At 35.7% G+C, this 15,245-nt stretch overlaps 1 protein-coding gene across 1 annotated transcript in view; it reads right to left on the bottom strand.

Moving 5' to 3' along the window:
* LRP1B (LDL receptor related protein 1B) overlaps positions 1–15,245 on the bottom strand; it is a 1,876,868-nt gene that overhangs the window by 453,242 nt on the left and 1,408,381 nt on the right. The window lies entirely within an intron of this gene.

Genomic DNA, 15,245 nt, shown 5'->3' with positions numbered 1-15,245 from the left:
GGGATCTTTTCTCATTTTCATCTACTATTATACCTATAGCACTAGGAAATTAGAAAAAATTTAAAATAAAAATTAGTGGGAGATAAATATTTATTAATATATATATGAATGCACGATAATTTCAGTTCTGTCCAATTAGACTGATAAATGTAACCATTCTAATTTGAATTTTGTAAGTTATCTTGTGAAGCAATCATAAAATATAGATTCATACAAAAGCAGATATTCCTATTATAGTAATCACGTAATACAAAATGGAACATGGAAGAAAATGAAATACAGAAAGAAAATCTAGAGTATGCTGAAATAAAACATGTCAAAAAACTAAATGTAGAAAAACAGAAGGCATATTATTCATGCTTTCTTTTGCTCATTCATTCAGCATACATAATATTTATATTACAATACAAAATCCATGCTTTCAGATAAACAGGATCCATTCTTTTGAAATTATGTCCACTGAAGTTTTTATTTAGCTGTCAGGAAACAGCAGTGATTAGAATTTAGAAAAATATGGCAATCATTGATTCATCCAGGCAACAATGAATGTGTATTTTGTGCATATTTGAATACGTATATATGAGTGATCATACATGAGAAAATGAGGTTGCATATAGAAAAATCAAAGATGTACATTCATATTTTGTATCCACTCAAATGTATTATTTATCCATAAAAAGATACTTAAACTACATAAAAATATATGTATTCCCTTTACGCATATTGTTTTGATTTATTTTAAAAGTTGATTTTTTTCATGGAAATGCTGTATAAAATAAATGTGCTGGACTTTCACAACCAGATGAAAAGGAAGGTGTGGCTAGAATTCCAAGTATATTAATCCTGAAGAAGCTTTCATTCATATTTATATGGTCTATAAATTAGAAAGGGAAAACTTCGTACAAGAAATCCAACTAGCATTTTATTGGTTAGCTATAGGTTGAAATAGCCATAAAAAAATCTATGTTTTCATTAAAGTTCAGATTTTTAAACTTTAATGGAGATTCTCATTGTATTAAAAAATAAAATAACTGGGAGGCCAAATTTGTTGCTCCATTTAACTTTTTAAGGAAAAAATTTTAATAATGCTCCTAAAATGACTAATCAATCACTGTGTCAAAATGGCAGGGGGCATAACACTGTGAAGGAGGCATTTTGGGAGCCAAGACAGACAGGTGCTTATTCAGTCTGATTGTTGTCATCTATTTTAACATACTCCAGTTTATTTTTTTAATTTATTTTTTAATGTTTATTTATTTTTGAGAGACAGAGAGAGACAGAATGTGAGCAGGGGAGGGGCAGAGAGAGAGGGAGACACAGACTCCAAAGTAGGCTCCAGGCTCTGAGCTGTCAGCACAGAGCCTGACACTGGGCACCAGCTCATGAACCATGAGATCATGGGAGCCGAAGTGGAGAAGCTCACCAGACCGAGCCACCCAGGCACCCCTAACATACTCCAGAGTTTAAATATGAAAGGAAATATGTACAATATCCCTTTTATTTAATAGTAATCTGCTTTCAGATGTACTAAATGAATAATACAAATATTATTTTAAAAAATAAATAAAAATATTTTGAGTGAACAGAGCAAATCAACTCATTTAACAAACTTAGCTCTGCTTCTCACAGCTATGGAAACTGTGACTCAGGAAGTCAATGATCCAGTCACACAGCTGGTAAGAAAGGGTCAAAGCCAGGAATTTCACTCAGGCTTTACTAACCCAGGCCTGTGGTGTATTTTCTATGTTGTCTCACAAAATATAAATATAATACAATAATATAATAATCTCATATAAAATGCTACTTTTCCTTAGGTATAAGGAATTAGAACAAAGATCTTCATACTTAAAAAACACAGAACAAGCCATGAAAAAAGCCCTAGTATCAAGAAACAAGTCTCTCGTTCTTTTTTTCTCTAGTAGTTCCTTTGCATTTTAAATCTGTATTACTTAGATGCAGGAGGCCTGGATGAATAACAATAAAATTAAGAACCAGAATTACTCAAAATAAAACTATTGTGAGTACAGATTTTACTCAAATTTTCAGTAGTGATTAGGTAAATTATCATTATATATGAAGCCAAATCTGACTACAGGAACCACTTTTATGGCTAAACAATTTATCAACTTAATAAAACTAAAAGATTCTATACCTACTAAAGTTAAGCGACATTTTATGAATTTCAGGAAAAGAGTAATTTATTTGGTCCTTAAACCGAAATTAAAAATAACAAATTGAATAGAATTAGCACCGTGAGAACCTTCAGGGATTATAACTAAATGTAGAGAAAGAACACTAAGCTTATGAAACTGCAGGGAGAAACTTATGAATAATTTAAGATAGTAATTTACATAGATGTACTTGAGATATCTTTAACGAACATAGATCTTTGTATCTAAGTGTGATTTTTTCATGAAGGGAATAAATGAAAATCCTTATCACTGGTTTTGAGACCCCACGGAAATTAAGATTCAGTGGCAGCATTACAGACCGATGTCCCCATTTGAGTTCAAAATTTGCTGTGGTGAAATGTTTGTTGAGTTGTATGATATAATGAAGGAAACTGCCTTTAGATCCCTAGCTTGGTTAATCTAGCACTTAAGATACTTCTCAAGTTTATCCCAGACCTAGAAATTTTCAGAATTGTCAAAATCAAATGTTATGTTATATAATTGAAGTTTCTCAGGATAATTTGTCTTAAACTGTAAATTCCATACTTACAGAGGCTTACAGTTACAGATTTAAAATAAAAAAAAAATTACAGGGGCGCCTGGGTGGCTCAGTCGGTTAAGCGTCCGACTTCAGCCCGGGTCATGATCTCGCTGTCCGTGAGTTCGAGCCCCGCGTCGGGCTCTGCGCTGATGGCTTGGAGCCTGCTTCAGATTCTGTCTCCCTCTCTCTCTGCCCCTCCCCCGTTCATGCTCTGTCTTTCTCTGTCTCAAAAATAAATAAACGTTAAAAAAAAATTAAAAAAAAATTACAAATGGGACATTCAAAAGTGGTTTGAAGGATTATAAGAATACTGTCAGAAATCATCATAACACAAATATCCTTATTGTCTTATGAGACACAGTTCGTGGCAGGAAAATGTGCAATGAATGCATACTATGTTCCAGTAGTAATGTCCAATTAATTATTGACATTTGAAAAATAGGCAAAGGATTCCATTTAGGAGCACTGGAATTCCCAAAGGCTTAGGATACACTTATAGTCTTCGAAAGTTTACTGAATTGACCATATAACCAGTGTACTGATGTCAGAATTACTTTACATGCAGGTGTACTTATCAAGGAAAGCAAATCTTTTTCTATCACAATTAAAGTTGAAAAATATACAAAATATTATCAATGCCAATTTCGAATAAATATTTTTTGAGAAATAAAACTAACATGAAAACAAAGCTTTGGCTTTGCTGGGGAAGGGTAAAAAGTGTGAGGTGGAAAAAGAATACTGAATAAGTCTAAATTATCATAAAAGGAATAGTATTAAGGGTGATTCTTTTAGATATATGAACAATAGTGAAAAGAAACTAATTTGAATCAATCATTTTCTTTGGGTTTAAGATTCTTAATTTGACTGCTAAACTATTTCCTCTGAACACAGATCTGGGCTGCAATTTTTACAATGAACTCACCATTCTTTTCCATTCTTATGTCCTTCTAGGACAGCATGATTTATATACTTTATCATGTATGTTAAACAAAGATGAGATAACCAAAAATGTCCATGCTGGCACAAAAATAAAGATCATATAATTCTTTTATAGGCAGTTGCCTTGGTTGAAAAGATTCCTCTGCCACACCAATGGGCAATAGTGAGATACTATATCAGCAAAAAATACAAAAAAACAAACAAACCTACAAATTAACAACAGCAGCTAGCCTTTGTGTGAGCATGAGCTTTTGACAAACTGCTTGTAATTTTCAATGTCTTAGCAGTTTCATTAGAATTACTTAAAACTCATACTAATCGAGTACTTCATAGGCCAACACCTCAATGTCTCAATCTTTAAGGCACATGTAAATAACATACTATAAAAATTTGAATACATTTCACGAATACATGAAATGGCATCCTGCATCCCCTCTGAGAGATATATGCTGTAATGAAGGACCTTCTCTATTCCTGTGAGTGCTTCTTTGCATTTCCTTTTCCTTCATTTATGTGCAATTTTGTTTTGAGAAAGCATTACATGGCAATCCCAAATCACTTTTCAAGTCCTGAATGTGTTACTTTTGCTTAGAGGTTCCTATAACATAAAAAGAACTCAAGCACAGATAGAGGAACACTCTGTTAAAAGGAAGAGTCTAGAGACAGTATAAACTTGAACACTGCTTTTCTTCTTCTTTTTATTTTATTTATTTATTTATTTTTGTCTGTGGTCTGGTGGATGATTCTCAAATGTATTCTTTCAGTGCAGTCACGTACTCATTCAACCAATATTAATGTTGTTATGTAATGCTAGCAGTTGTTGATATAAAATGAACTGGACTCAGTGACCCTCGTGAAACTCACTGTTTAATGGCAGAGGCAAATGGGTAAAGATTTGCCTTAAGAAAAATGCCAAAAGAAATACTTAAAACTTGCTAGGTGTAAGTCTCTAAGTCGTAAAAGTATAGGCTTCAACACTGAAAATACTGAAGTGCGATGGTGAGAGAAGTTGTCATTTCTATAAGTAACTTCAGAAATTAACTTTTCTTTTGAGCCAAAATAAAGATATGGGCCATCTGGGTCATTCTCTTTCTCTGTTTAAGTCTAAAACAATATTTACCATTTATTCTACAGGCTTTGTTGTGGTTTCTGTTATCCTTAAGTTCTGTATCAGATTCCTTCTTGATTCACTACTCTGCAATATTGAGTGACACAATTGTTATGTGTAAGTCCAGCCAATACTGGAGAAATAGGAGGAAAAATTCTTCACAAACAAAAATGTATTTGGCATCTGTAATGATACAGCATATTCTGTTAATAGCCTGCACTATATTTAGTCCCTTATTTTATTTATACCCTGCATCATTGCACACCCTCTCATTTTAACAAATATATACATATACACATACATGTCTATGTACATATATGATATTGGTTTGCTATTTACATGTTCATAGTGTTTTTCCTGAGTAAATGGTCTATATTTTATTCATTTATAGTATCCCTAATATATAATATTTGAGGTTTACCCTTTATGTATTTTCCTATGAAATATTTAATACCTTGACTCCTAGAGCCTAGACTACTAGTACTCATGTGCTGATTCTTAAAACATTACACAGAAATATCTGATTTGTTTCATGACCTCCGATCTGTCTTATCAGTCATATCCAACCCACCCTGGGTATTCCACATTGAAAGAAGCAGAGACAATTTCTACAGGTGGATAGAGAAATGAATCTTGCAAACTTCTTTTTTACCCTTTACCACAGTTTTATTGGTCAGATCCCTTTAAAAATCAAGGTAAAGTCATGCATTTGTGTGTGGCTATTTCTGGTTTCCATTCAACATGGCTTTGGTGGTCCAGACCAAAAGTCCCCTCGTGTACCAGGAGGAGGCATGACCTTTCTGTACACTTTTTCTCCTCCACCAACCCAAGAGCTACAAGGATAGTCCAGGGCACCTTGATCACTTCCAGTCCTTCTTCCCTCCTTTTAGCAAGGGGAATAAGATCCAAGATTCATGTTTAGATGTTAAGGAATAAAGATAAAGCATATGGTAAAAGATTAGGTGAGCAAAACCTAAGTTTGAAACAAGGGTGTTTGCATAATATTTGAGAAAATTCCTAGTAAAAAATACTGTGACACTTTTCTTTCATTTGTCATTGTAATTTGTCTATATGCCTCTCTTATATACCTGTAGAGAAAGCTGGCTATAATTTGGGGTATAACTGTTTCCAAGTTATTTGACCATCATTGTATCTTAATCTTATATACTAACACCCTGGTTGCACCAGTATTTCAATTGCAAATGAAACTTAATTCTACTTCATTTTTATATGTGTCATCTTGCCTTAAGATAAAAGCATACTCTGAGATATGGTGTTAAAGTATGCAATACACTTGCTATCTCAACAGATGTTAAACTATTGTTAAGCTATGGTGTCTAAAGAAAACAAAATCAGAGTATTTGTGTTTCACTTAGATATAATATACTACAAGAAGTTAATCAACTTTTTTGGTATCATATGGTGACATACTGTGGCTTCTACTGTAGAAAGTGTTTTTCACACAAAAAATATATATTATATTTCAATTTTTTAAATGGAAGTGATGCCTTACCAAAAAATAAATAGAAGGTAGAAACTAATTTTTCAAGCTGAAGTAAATTCATACATGCTTTCTACTTTGTATTTGGCAATATTTAAAAAAAAAACTTCAAGTCTCCATTGTTCAAAACAGGCTTCATGCCCACTTTTCAAGGCACAGTTATATCTTGGATTCAGCTAATTTACTCCATTATGGTTACCTTTTCCCCTGGTAATACCACCTACCATGCTTTAACTACAAACAGAATATAAAAATGCTGTACTTTATTCATATGATAAAATTTTGACACTTAAATGTCTATGTAATATTACCTAGAAACCAATGTTTGGATAACTTTTACATGGACTGTCACTTTTAAGCCTTTTTTCTTTTCTGAACTCAAGTCAGTAAAATGTGGATAATGTATAGGGAGAAACTAATATTTCCAAGTATAGTAAACATTTCCCGAAAATGTTTATTTAAAAGTTGTATCAATTCTTATAAATCCTGACAAATATCTATCCATGTGACTTAATTAACAGTTAAGAAATGTTTTTAAGTAGAAGTGAAGGTATGGAGGTAAATAATATTTAAATGAATGCCACATATGTCAAAGATTTCTTGTTTTGTGAAATAAAATGTAAATCTTGTTCTGGGGGCTCAAAATTAGGAAATCCAAAAATATTTAATGAGCTCCTCCAGCCGAATCAGTGCTGAGCTCAAAGTTGCAAGAGAAAGATATGGAAAATCTAAGAGACATCTGGAGAGAAGATATGACAGAAGTTAGTGACAGATAGAAATAGGTGATGAAAGGGGACCCTGGGTGGCTCAGTCAGTTGAGGGTCCGATTTCGGCTCAGGTCATGATCTCAGGGTTCATGGGTTTGAGCCCTGCATCAGGCTTTGTACTGACAGCTTGGAGCCTGGAGCCTGTTTTGGATTCTGTGTCTCCCCCCTCTCTCTCTCTCTCTGCCCCTCCCCCACTTGTGCTCTGTCTCTCTGTCTCTCAAAAATAAACAAACACTAAAAAAGTTAAAAAAAAAAGAAAGAAATAGGTGATGAAAAACTACAGAAAGTCTAAAGTAAATTTCAAATCTTGTCAGAGCAAAAAGACATGCCATAGTTAGAAAACGAAGGCACTAGACCAGAGGTAGGAGGATATGTAAATTTCTCTAACAGTGGACATTCAAATAAAGATTTTCTTTTTTTTTTATTTTTTTAACGTTTATTTATTTTTGAGACAGAGAGAGACAGAGCATGAACGGGGGAGGGGCAGAGAGAGAGGGAGACACAGAATCGGAAACAGGCTCCAGGCTCTGAGCCATCAACCCAGAGCCCGACGAGGGGCTCGAACTCACGGACCGCGAGATCGTGACCTGAGCCGAAGTCGGACGCTTAACCGACTGAGCCACCCAGGCGCCCCATCAAATAAAGATTTTCTAAAGGAAAATGGAAACATAAGTGAAGGGATGAAGATGAGATTTTGGATGTAATGCAGTAATTAAAGTAAAAACAAAACATGACAATACATGGTAAAGGGTAAATATAGCAAGAGAGAGAATGGCATACAAAGACATATAAGGAGAGAGATATGCAAAGGACGTATATGGAATAGGTTAGATACAGCAAGAAAACTCAGATTTAGAGAAAGTAACAGAGAAAATAAAGTCTTGAGTGGATAATCAATGGAGAAATATATCAAAGAGAAGGCAAATGGTGTGAAATCTGGAAAAAATCTGAATTTGGCTATGGATAAATTTTAACAATTCTGGAAAGAAGAGAACTTCTTTATTCTAAGTTAAGAAGTAAACATGCAGAGAAAAATAAGTTGACGTGTTTTTTGTTTTTGTTTTTTCTTTTTTTTGCGGGGCAGTGGGGGAGTCAAATAGCAGAGATCTGATGCTATTTGGAAGAAATGGGAAAGGTTTCATTGAAAGGACTAGTTAAAGATGATAGAATAAAAGGACTAGTTAAAGATGATAGACTAGAAGAGTTACTGCATGAGATACCAGAGGAAATAAATGCCATTAAAGTGAAGAAGATTTCAGTAAGAAAGACAACTTTCTCTGAGGTTATACTCACTTATTTCAAAACATTTACAGCATGAATTCACACATCCTATTTTTTGTACCACCACATAATCACTATCACAATTAACTACCAAATTTATTTAATTGTTTTACTACTCACTGAAAACTCTGCCATCTTCTCCCTCCACTGCTGACATTCTTAGGGACTTTACGACTCATGTTGATGACCTTGTGAACATCTCAGTTCATGGTTCACCTCATCTGTTCCAAGGACTTCCACCTCTCCTTTGTCTCTGCCTTACATAAGCAAGGCCATGCACTAATTTTAAGTAACACATGAGACAGCTCGATTTCCAATTTTACCAATTCTAAAATCATCTTTTAATTTGTTGAGTTGTCTTGGTCATTAATGTCCTAACTCCTTACTGTGACCTTAATCTGCTGCTTTTGGTTTCCTTGATTGCATCACTAACTTCTAGACCTCAGCTCCTGACTGGCAACCAAAGGTTATTCCATTACAATTCAACTTTGAGTCTGTCATCTCACGCTCCCTTTTTGACTCATTTTTTTTCCTTTTTTTTCCCCTCGCTACTTCTAAACTGCTGAATGTTATTATTCAAGGTCATAGAAACATGCTGATTAGATTCTAGGAATCCATCCCAGCTAAACTCATGTTGCTTTAAATCTTTTTGTTCATATTCTATTCAGCACAAGTTTCAGCAAAACTTACCTATTCATTTAAAGCTGCTAACCTTACTCACACTATCATTTATGACTTTCTTCAATTTCAGTAATTTAATTGCTAAAATATATTCTACTGCCATATCCTATCTTTTCATTCCATCTCCAAAACTAGAAGGGGGAGAGAAATTCTCCTAATTCAATGTTCCCGCTTAAATTTACCTCATCTCATCCTTTCAGTAACCAAAAAGGACATAGGTATTTGAGATTAAGATATTTCAAAAGATCTCAAAGGTAGGAAACATCTAACCTGTGGTTCCCAACTGTAGTATACACTTGGTACTCTGCCTAGACACTCTCAGATCTTGTTTCCTAGTTCTATGCACTCCAGTGCCAGGTTTCTGTGTCCTTTGCCTCTTACAGTTCTTACAGGCACTTTTCTTAAGAGGACCTGTCCTCTTAAACCACAACTCTTCTTTCACAAGTAGTGCTGAGAGTCAGAAATCTTGGGAGTGTATGTCTCCCAAGGGTTGCCCCTTTCCAATGCTTGGGTGGGAGTTTGAAAGCAAAATTCCCTTGCTTTGAAGTAAATCTTATACTCCAGAGATCCACAAGTTATCAGGCTGAGACCCAGACTTTTGCTCACAGTTGAATCTTTGTTTGTCTCTTCCCCTTTCCTACTCTGCTTCTCTCTTACTTCCTGAACTGAATTCTCATTCCAGGATCTGTTTCTTGAATACCTGATGTAAGATGTAAATTTTGTCCATCTGCTTTCTGGTCCCCTATTCTTCTTGTTCCACCCTATTGTTTCTTCCTTGTCTAAGTTCCAACTACACTCTCTGGAACTTGCCTTCCTATCAGTTTATTCCCTTCTGCCTATGAACTTGTAGAGTACCCCCTCACTCCTATCCTAAAGAAAACTTCCTCTATACTCTACTGTCTTCTCAACATTTCTGTTTTTCCTACTTTCCCTTCATTGCCCAAGTTTCTGTCACTGGAGACTAAATATGCTAGCTCTACTTTCTAATTATCTGTCACTTACTCGTTCTTTATATTTGGCTTCTGTCTTTAGCAATTTCTGGAAATTGATAAAAATTAATAATATCATCTCTATCATCGATTGCACATTCTGTTCTCTGCTTTAATCCCTCCTAAATTCTTTACCGCTGGCACACTGTTCTTCCTGGAGTGGTCTTCCCTTGACTTTCATGAGACAGTAATTTTCTGAGGACTTGAAATGGTTATTTTTCCCTCTTTTGCCTTATTGCTCGCTTTCTTTTCCACTCTTTTAATCACTTCATCCCCTAACAATAAACATTCTCTCTCTCTCTCTCTCTTTTTTTTTTTTTTTTTGTCTTTAGACTTTTTTTTCTGTACTCTTTCTTGGGTAATTTCACCCATCACCATGGTTTATTGCAGAGTCTAAACTGTTGAAATAAAACAAAGTAACTTTATATTTATGCAACTCCTGATTCCATTTATGCTCTACTGAAAATCTCTTCTCCAGAATATGCTATCTCAGGAAGAATCCAGGACTTCCAAGACTATTTTAGTTAAAAGAACAAAATAATATTGTTAAGATTTTTTTTTTTCTGGTACAAAAGATGGGATCTTTCTGAATCCAATCTTTTATTTCATATGTATTTTAAAGTTTTCTTCCCTCTCAACAACTTTGATTGGACTCCTGCTGGGCTGAAGACTTGCAGTGAGAAAGTGACTTATTTTTTTCTTTTCTTTCCATTTGCTTCTCTTTTCTCTTTCTTTTAGTCTCCCCTTTATATATTTGCCTCCAGCTTTCTCAATTACTTGGCTTGAGGGTGCAGAAAAAAAACCCCTCCCCCATAACAATCTGTCTCAGATGGTAACTATTTCTAAGAATTCCCCAGTTCCGGGGCGCCTGGGTGGCGCAGTCGGTTAAGCGTCCGACTTCAGCCAGGTCACGATCTCACGGTCCATGAGTTCGAGCCCCGCGTCAGGCTCTGGGCTGATGGCTCAGAGCCTGGAGCCTGTTTCCGATTCTGTGTCTCCCTCTCTCTCTGTCCCTCCCCCGTTCATGCTCTGTCTCTCTCTGTCCCAAAAAATAAAATAAACGTTGAAAAAAAAAATTAAAAAAAAAAAAAAAAAGAATTCCCCAGTTCAAAGAATGCTACAACTTCAATAAACTCATCCCACTTCTGATCATTGCTTATGTGACTTGTTTGGGATCAGGGAAAAGGCTTAGGACAGAGGGTCTAGGACTATTTTAGATTCCACTTGGTAAACTGGAAAAAAATGTCTTCATGGTAATTCCCTTAATATGTGGGGAATTCTGTTGCCGATTTTACGGCCCCAATTTATCCCAGCTGCATCATGACTCTTCCCTATGTAGCTATACTCTTGCCAATGGCCTTTGCTTTGCCACTACCAATTCTTTGATTATTCTATTTCTTCATATAATATAATCTCAGCCCATCTCAGAAACCTCTCTCCTTGGGGTGCCTGGGTGGCTCAGTCGGTAGAGTGACCAACTTTGGCTCAGGTCACGATCTCACAGCTCGTGGGTTCGAGCCCCGCATCGGGCTCTGTGCTGACAGCTCAGAGCCTGGAGCCTGCTTCTGACTCTGTGTCTCCCTCTCTCTCTGCCCCTAACCCACTTGCATTCTGTCTCTGTCTCTCTCAAAAGTAAATAAACATTAAAAAAAGTTAAAAAAAAAAAAAAAGAAGCCTCTCTCCTTCAAGTCATCTACTACCCTCACTTGGATTACTTACTCTCATTATACGTGATCTCTTTTTTCTTAAAATTCAATGTAACTTTAAAATGGTCTCATGGAAGTTATGTCAACATGAGATTTATATACAATATTTAGGCTTGAGTCACATTGATCTAGTCTTTTTATGCCTGAAAATGACTCTTACTTTACAATATGAGACTATTATTGTAACCGAAATTTTGTATTTGTTTAGACTGTAAGTTTAAACAGAAAACTCAGTTGTGAACAGAAGCAGCCTCTTAATTATACTATCATACTTCACGGCACCCACCAGCGTCTTTCACATAGTAAGCAACCCTATTTTGTCAAAATGTACTGAATTGAAGGCTGAAGATGTGATGGAGATGCACTGACATGACCTCGCACACAGCGTGTGCTGCACTCGGTAAATGTGTGTGTGTGTGTGTGTGTGTGTGTGTGTGTGTTTAATAAACTGACAGAAAGTAGAGTATATGTGGGTTCCTTTGTGTGATGATCTCAATCACCCTAGAGAGAAGTAGGTATATTTATATGCTAAGATGGCTATGGAGATATAAAAATATACTTAAGGAAAAGAAGACCTAGAATAACAACTTGAGGGCATATACTAGGTTTCAAGTAGCAGATTGGCAAGTAGCAGCAGCAAGAGGCCTGGTTAACTGAACTGCATGAATATATAATAGGCCAGGCACAAGGAACTCGCTATCATACAAATGAAGTGTTGGGCTTATTACAAATACAAAGGGAAGAAATTCTTTATTAGAAACCAACTCATTTCCTATGTATCTATGGGATTTCATAACACTCAAATTATATTTTTTCTTGCCATTAGAATAATTCTTCGCAATATAGCAAATGATCAAGTTTTCTCTATAGAAGCTATAATGATTCATTGTTTGATTATAAATTAGAACTTAAAAATATATTTTTAAAATACTTTAATAGAGTACATTTTTATTTTCAAGTTTATGAGGGTGCTGTGGACACGATCAATTGAGTCACGTTGTCTTATTCTTGGAATTAAACAAGATCACACCCTCCCTTCCTAGTCTTAATATGCAATGGCCTTTGTCCATGGGCACGTGGTGGTAGGCAACAGACTCAACAGCAGAAGTCAGATCCAGCTCAAAATTATTTTGTAAGCCTCCTTTCCTAATTTTTTTTCCAGCATTTTCTATTATTGTTTACTCTTTCACTTATAGTTCTAACCTTTAAATTTTCAATACAATTTTATCCTGAAACTGTTTGAACTGCTTTTTTATATGTTTGATATTTTTGGTTATTAATTTCTGTAATGCCTACCACTATAAATGTATATGTGTAACATGTAGCACACACAAATGCATATCCATACAATGTAGCATAATTTTTGGAGATTAGAAAAACCTAACTCCCACATATCAGCTTGATAACAGAATAGTATTTAAAATAGGTGACTCAGTTTCCTTATCTGTTCAGTGGAGGAAATAATAACACTCTAGGTTTGTTGTCAGCTTTTAATAGATGTGACATCTATTTACATTCCAGAAGGAGAATTCAGCTACTACATGAAGAACAGACTGTAGGAGTACAAGGGAATAAGATGGTAAACCACGATCGAGAAATGTTGGCAAAGGTGACAATGGCTCAGGTTATAGTGTGACAATGGAAATTATGAGAACTATATAAAATATGAATGCATTTAGAAGCCAAAGGCAATAGAATTCCTGGTATATTGGATACAGGGCATATGAGAGAGACACCAAAGATCATACCAAGTGTTTTGACCTAAGCAACCAAAATAATAGAATTGGCATTAACTAATGTAGAACTCACAATTGTAGAGAAAGATTCAGTTTAGTTTTGAGCCTTTTAAGGATAAGATTTCTGGTAGATCATCTTTTAGTTAGTAAACCCTTATAAATTTAAAAGCTTAAAACAATAACAATTTAATTACTTCTGCATTTGCAACTTGATCAGAGCTCAGCAGGAATAACTCACCCCTTATTCACACTGACGGGTGGTGACACCAAGGCTGAGGTGACCTAAGAGCTAGGGACTGGGATCATTTAGGTTCACTCACTCAACATGTCCAGCAGTTGGTGCTGGCTGTCAGCTCGGACCTTAGCTAGAGTTATTGGTGGGAACTACACTGGCCTCTCCAAGGGGTTGCTTGGCTTGCTCACAGCAGAGTGGCTGGCCTCTAAGAGCTTCCCAAGAGAACTATGTGGAAGTTTTATCTTCTTTTATGATGTAGCCTCAGATTTTACAACGTATCACTTCCATAATAGTCATAGGCCCACCCAAATTCCAGCATATGGAAAAGATGTTCCCCTTTTCTGTTTGCAAGAGTCAATGTCACATTTTAAGAGGAGCATGTGGAATGCCAGATATTATTGTAATCATCTTGGAAAATAAAATCGGCCACAGCTCTCTAATTGAAAATGTTGAGGTGCCTGGGTGGCGCAGTCGGTTAAGCGTCCGACTTCAGCCAGGTCACGATCTCGCGGTCCGTGAGTTCGAGCCCCGCGTCAGGCTCTGGGCTGATGGCTCGGAGCCTGGAGCCTGTTTCCGATTCTGTGTCTCCCTCTCTCTCTGCCCCTCCCCCGTTCATGCTCTGTCTCTCTCTGTCCCAAAAATAAATAAAAAACGTTGAAAAAAAATGTTGAATAAGCAATATATAAAAACATAAAAATCTAGAGTTTAGAGTGAGGTATGGCTATAAACATTTTAAAATCTTTAACATTTAGGGGGGATGAGACCACCACAGAAGAGAAAAACACCAAAGACTGAGATGTGGGGAACTCCAGCATTAAGGTGTCAAAGAGCAAAAGAACTAACAAAGGAGAGCATGTTGGAATGACTACAAAATAGAACAATCAAGAGAACTGGTTTCCTACTTCCCCATATTGTCTCTGGAAATCCACCTCTCCTTGAGATCTGCCCTAGTATTAGAAACTGAGTTTGTTTAGATATGCAGTATATCCTGTTTGGTCTGGGAACTTATGCCAGCTCAGTTTATGAAATATAACTTGTCTAAATATGTCAAAATAATCTCTTCCCTTTGGGTATTGGCTGGTCTAAGGATGGGCATGTAACCCATTTCTGGTTAAGGGAAAACAAAGGAACTGACATGAAAACTTTTCCCAAATAAAACCAGAAGATCTAGCAAGGAAAAGGTGTTTTATCTTTTCTCCCTCCTCCTTAAGTCTAAACATACTCCCTGAAGATTTATCAAGCATGTTATAACACGGGACCATAACATCAAGTATAAGACAAAATATAACCTAGTGAAGATGGCAACTGAAAAAGGTAGAAAGAGAAATCCCCATAGACTTTCACTCTAACGTTTTGCATTCAAGAGCAATTCTTAACCAATGCAGCTTTTTCAATTTATATATGGTAATCTTTGCTTGAAGTGTGACAAACTGTTGGTGTTATTTCCCTCTCTTATATTAACCTTCTTTGTCTTTTTTTTTTATCATACTAATGCCATGACTTATTTTTATAGCATCTGTCAAGAAAATAAAGCAAATGATGATATTGGAAAAACTACATACAACCTATAACAAATAAAAGCTTTTAGAC

This window comes from Panthera uncia, assembly GCF_023721935.1.
Source record: "Panthera uncia isolate 11264 chromosome C1 unlocalized genomic scaffold, Puncia_PCG_1.0 HiC_scaffold_3, whole genome shotgun sequence".
NCBI classification, from domain to species: Eukaryota; Metazoa; Chordata; class Mammalia; order Carnivora; family Felidae; genus Panthera; species Panthera uncia.
Note: the sequence above shows the minus strand (reverse complement) of the source record. Positions and strands in the feature narration are given on the sequence as shown.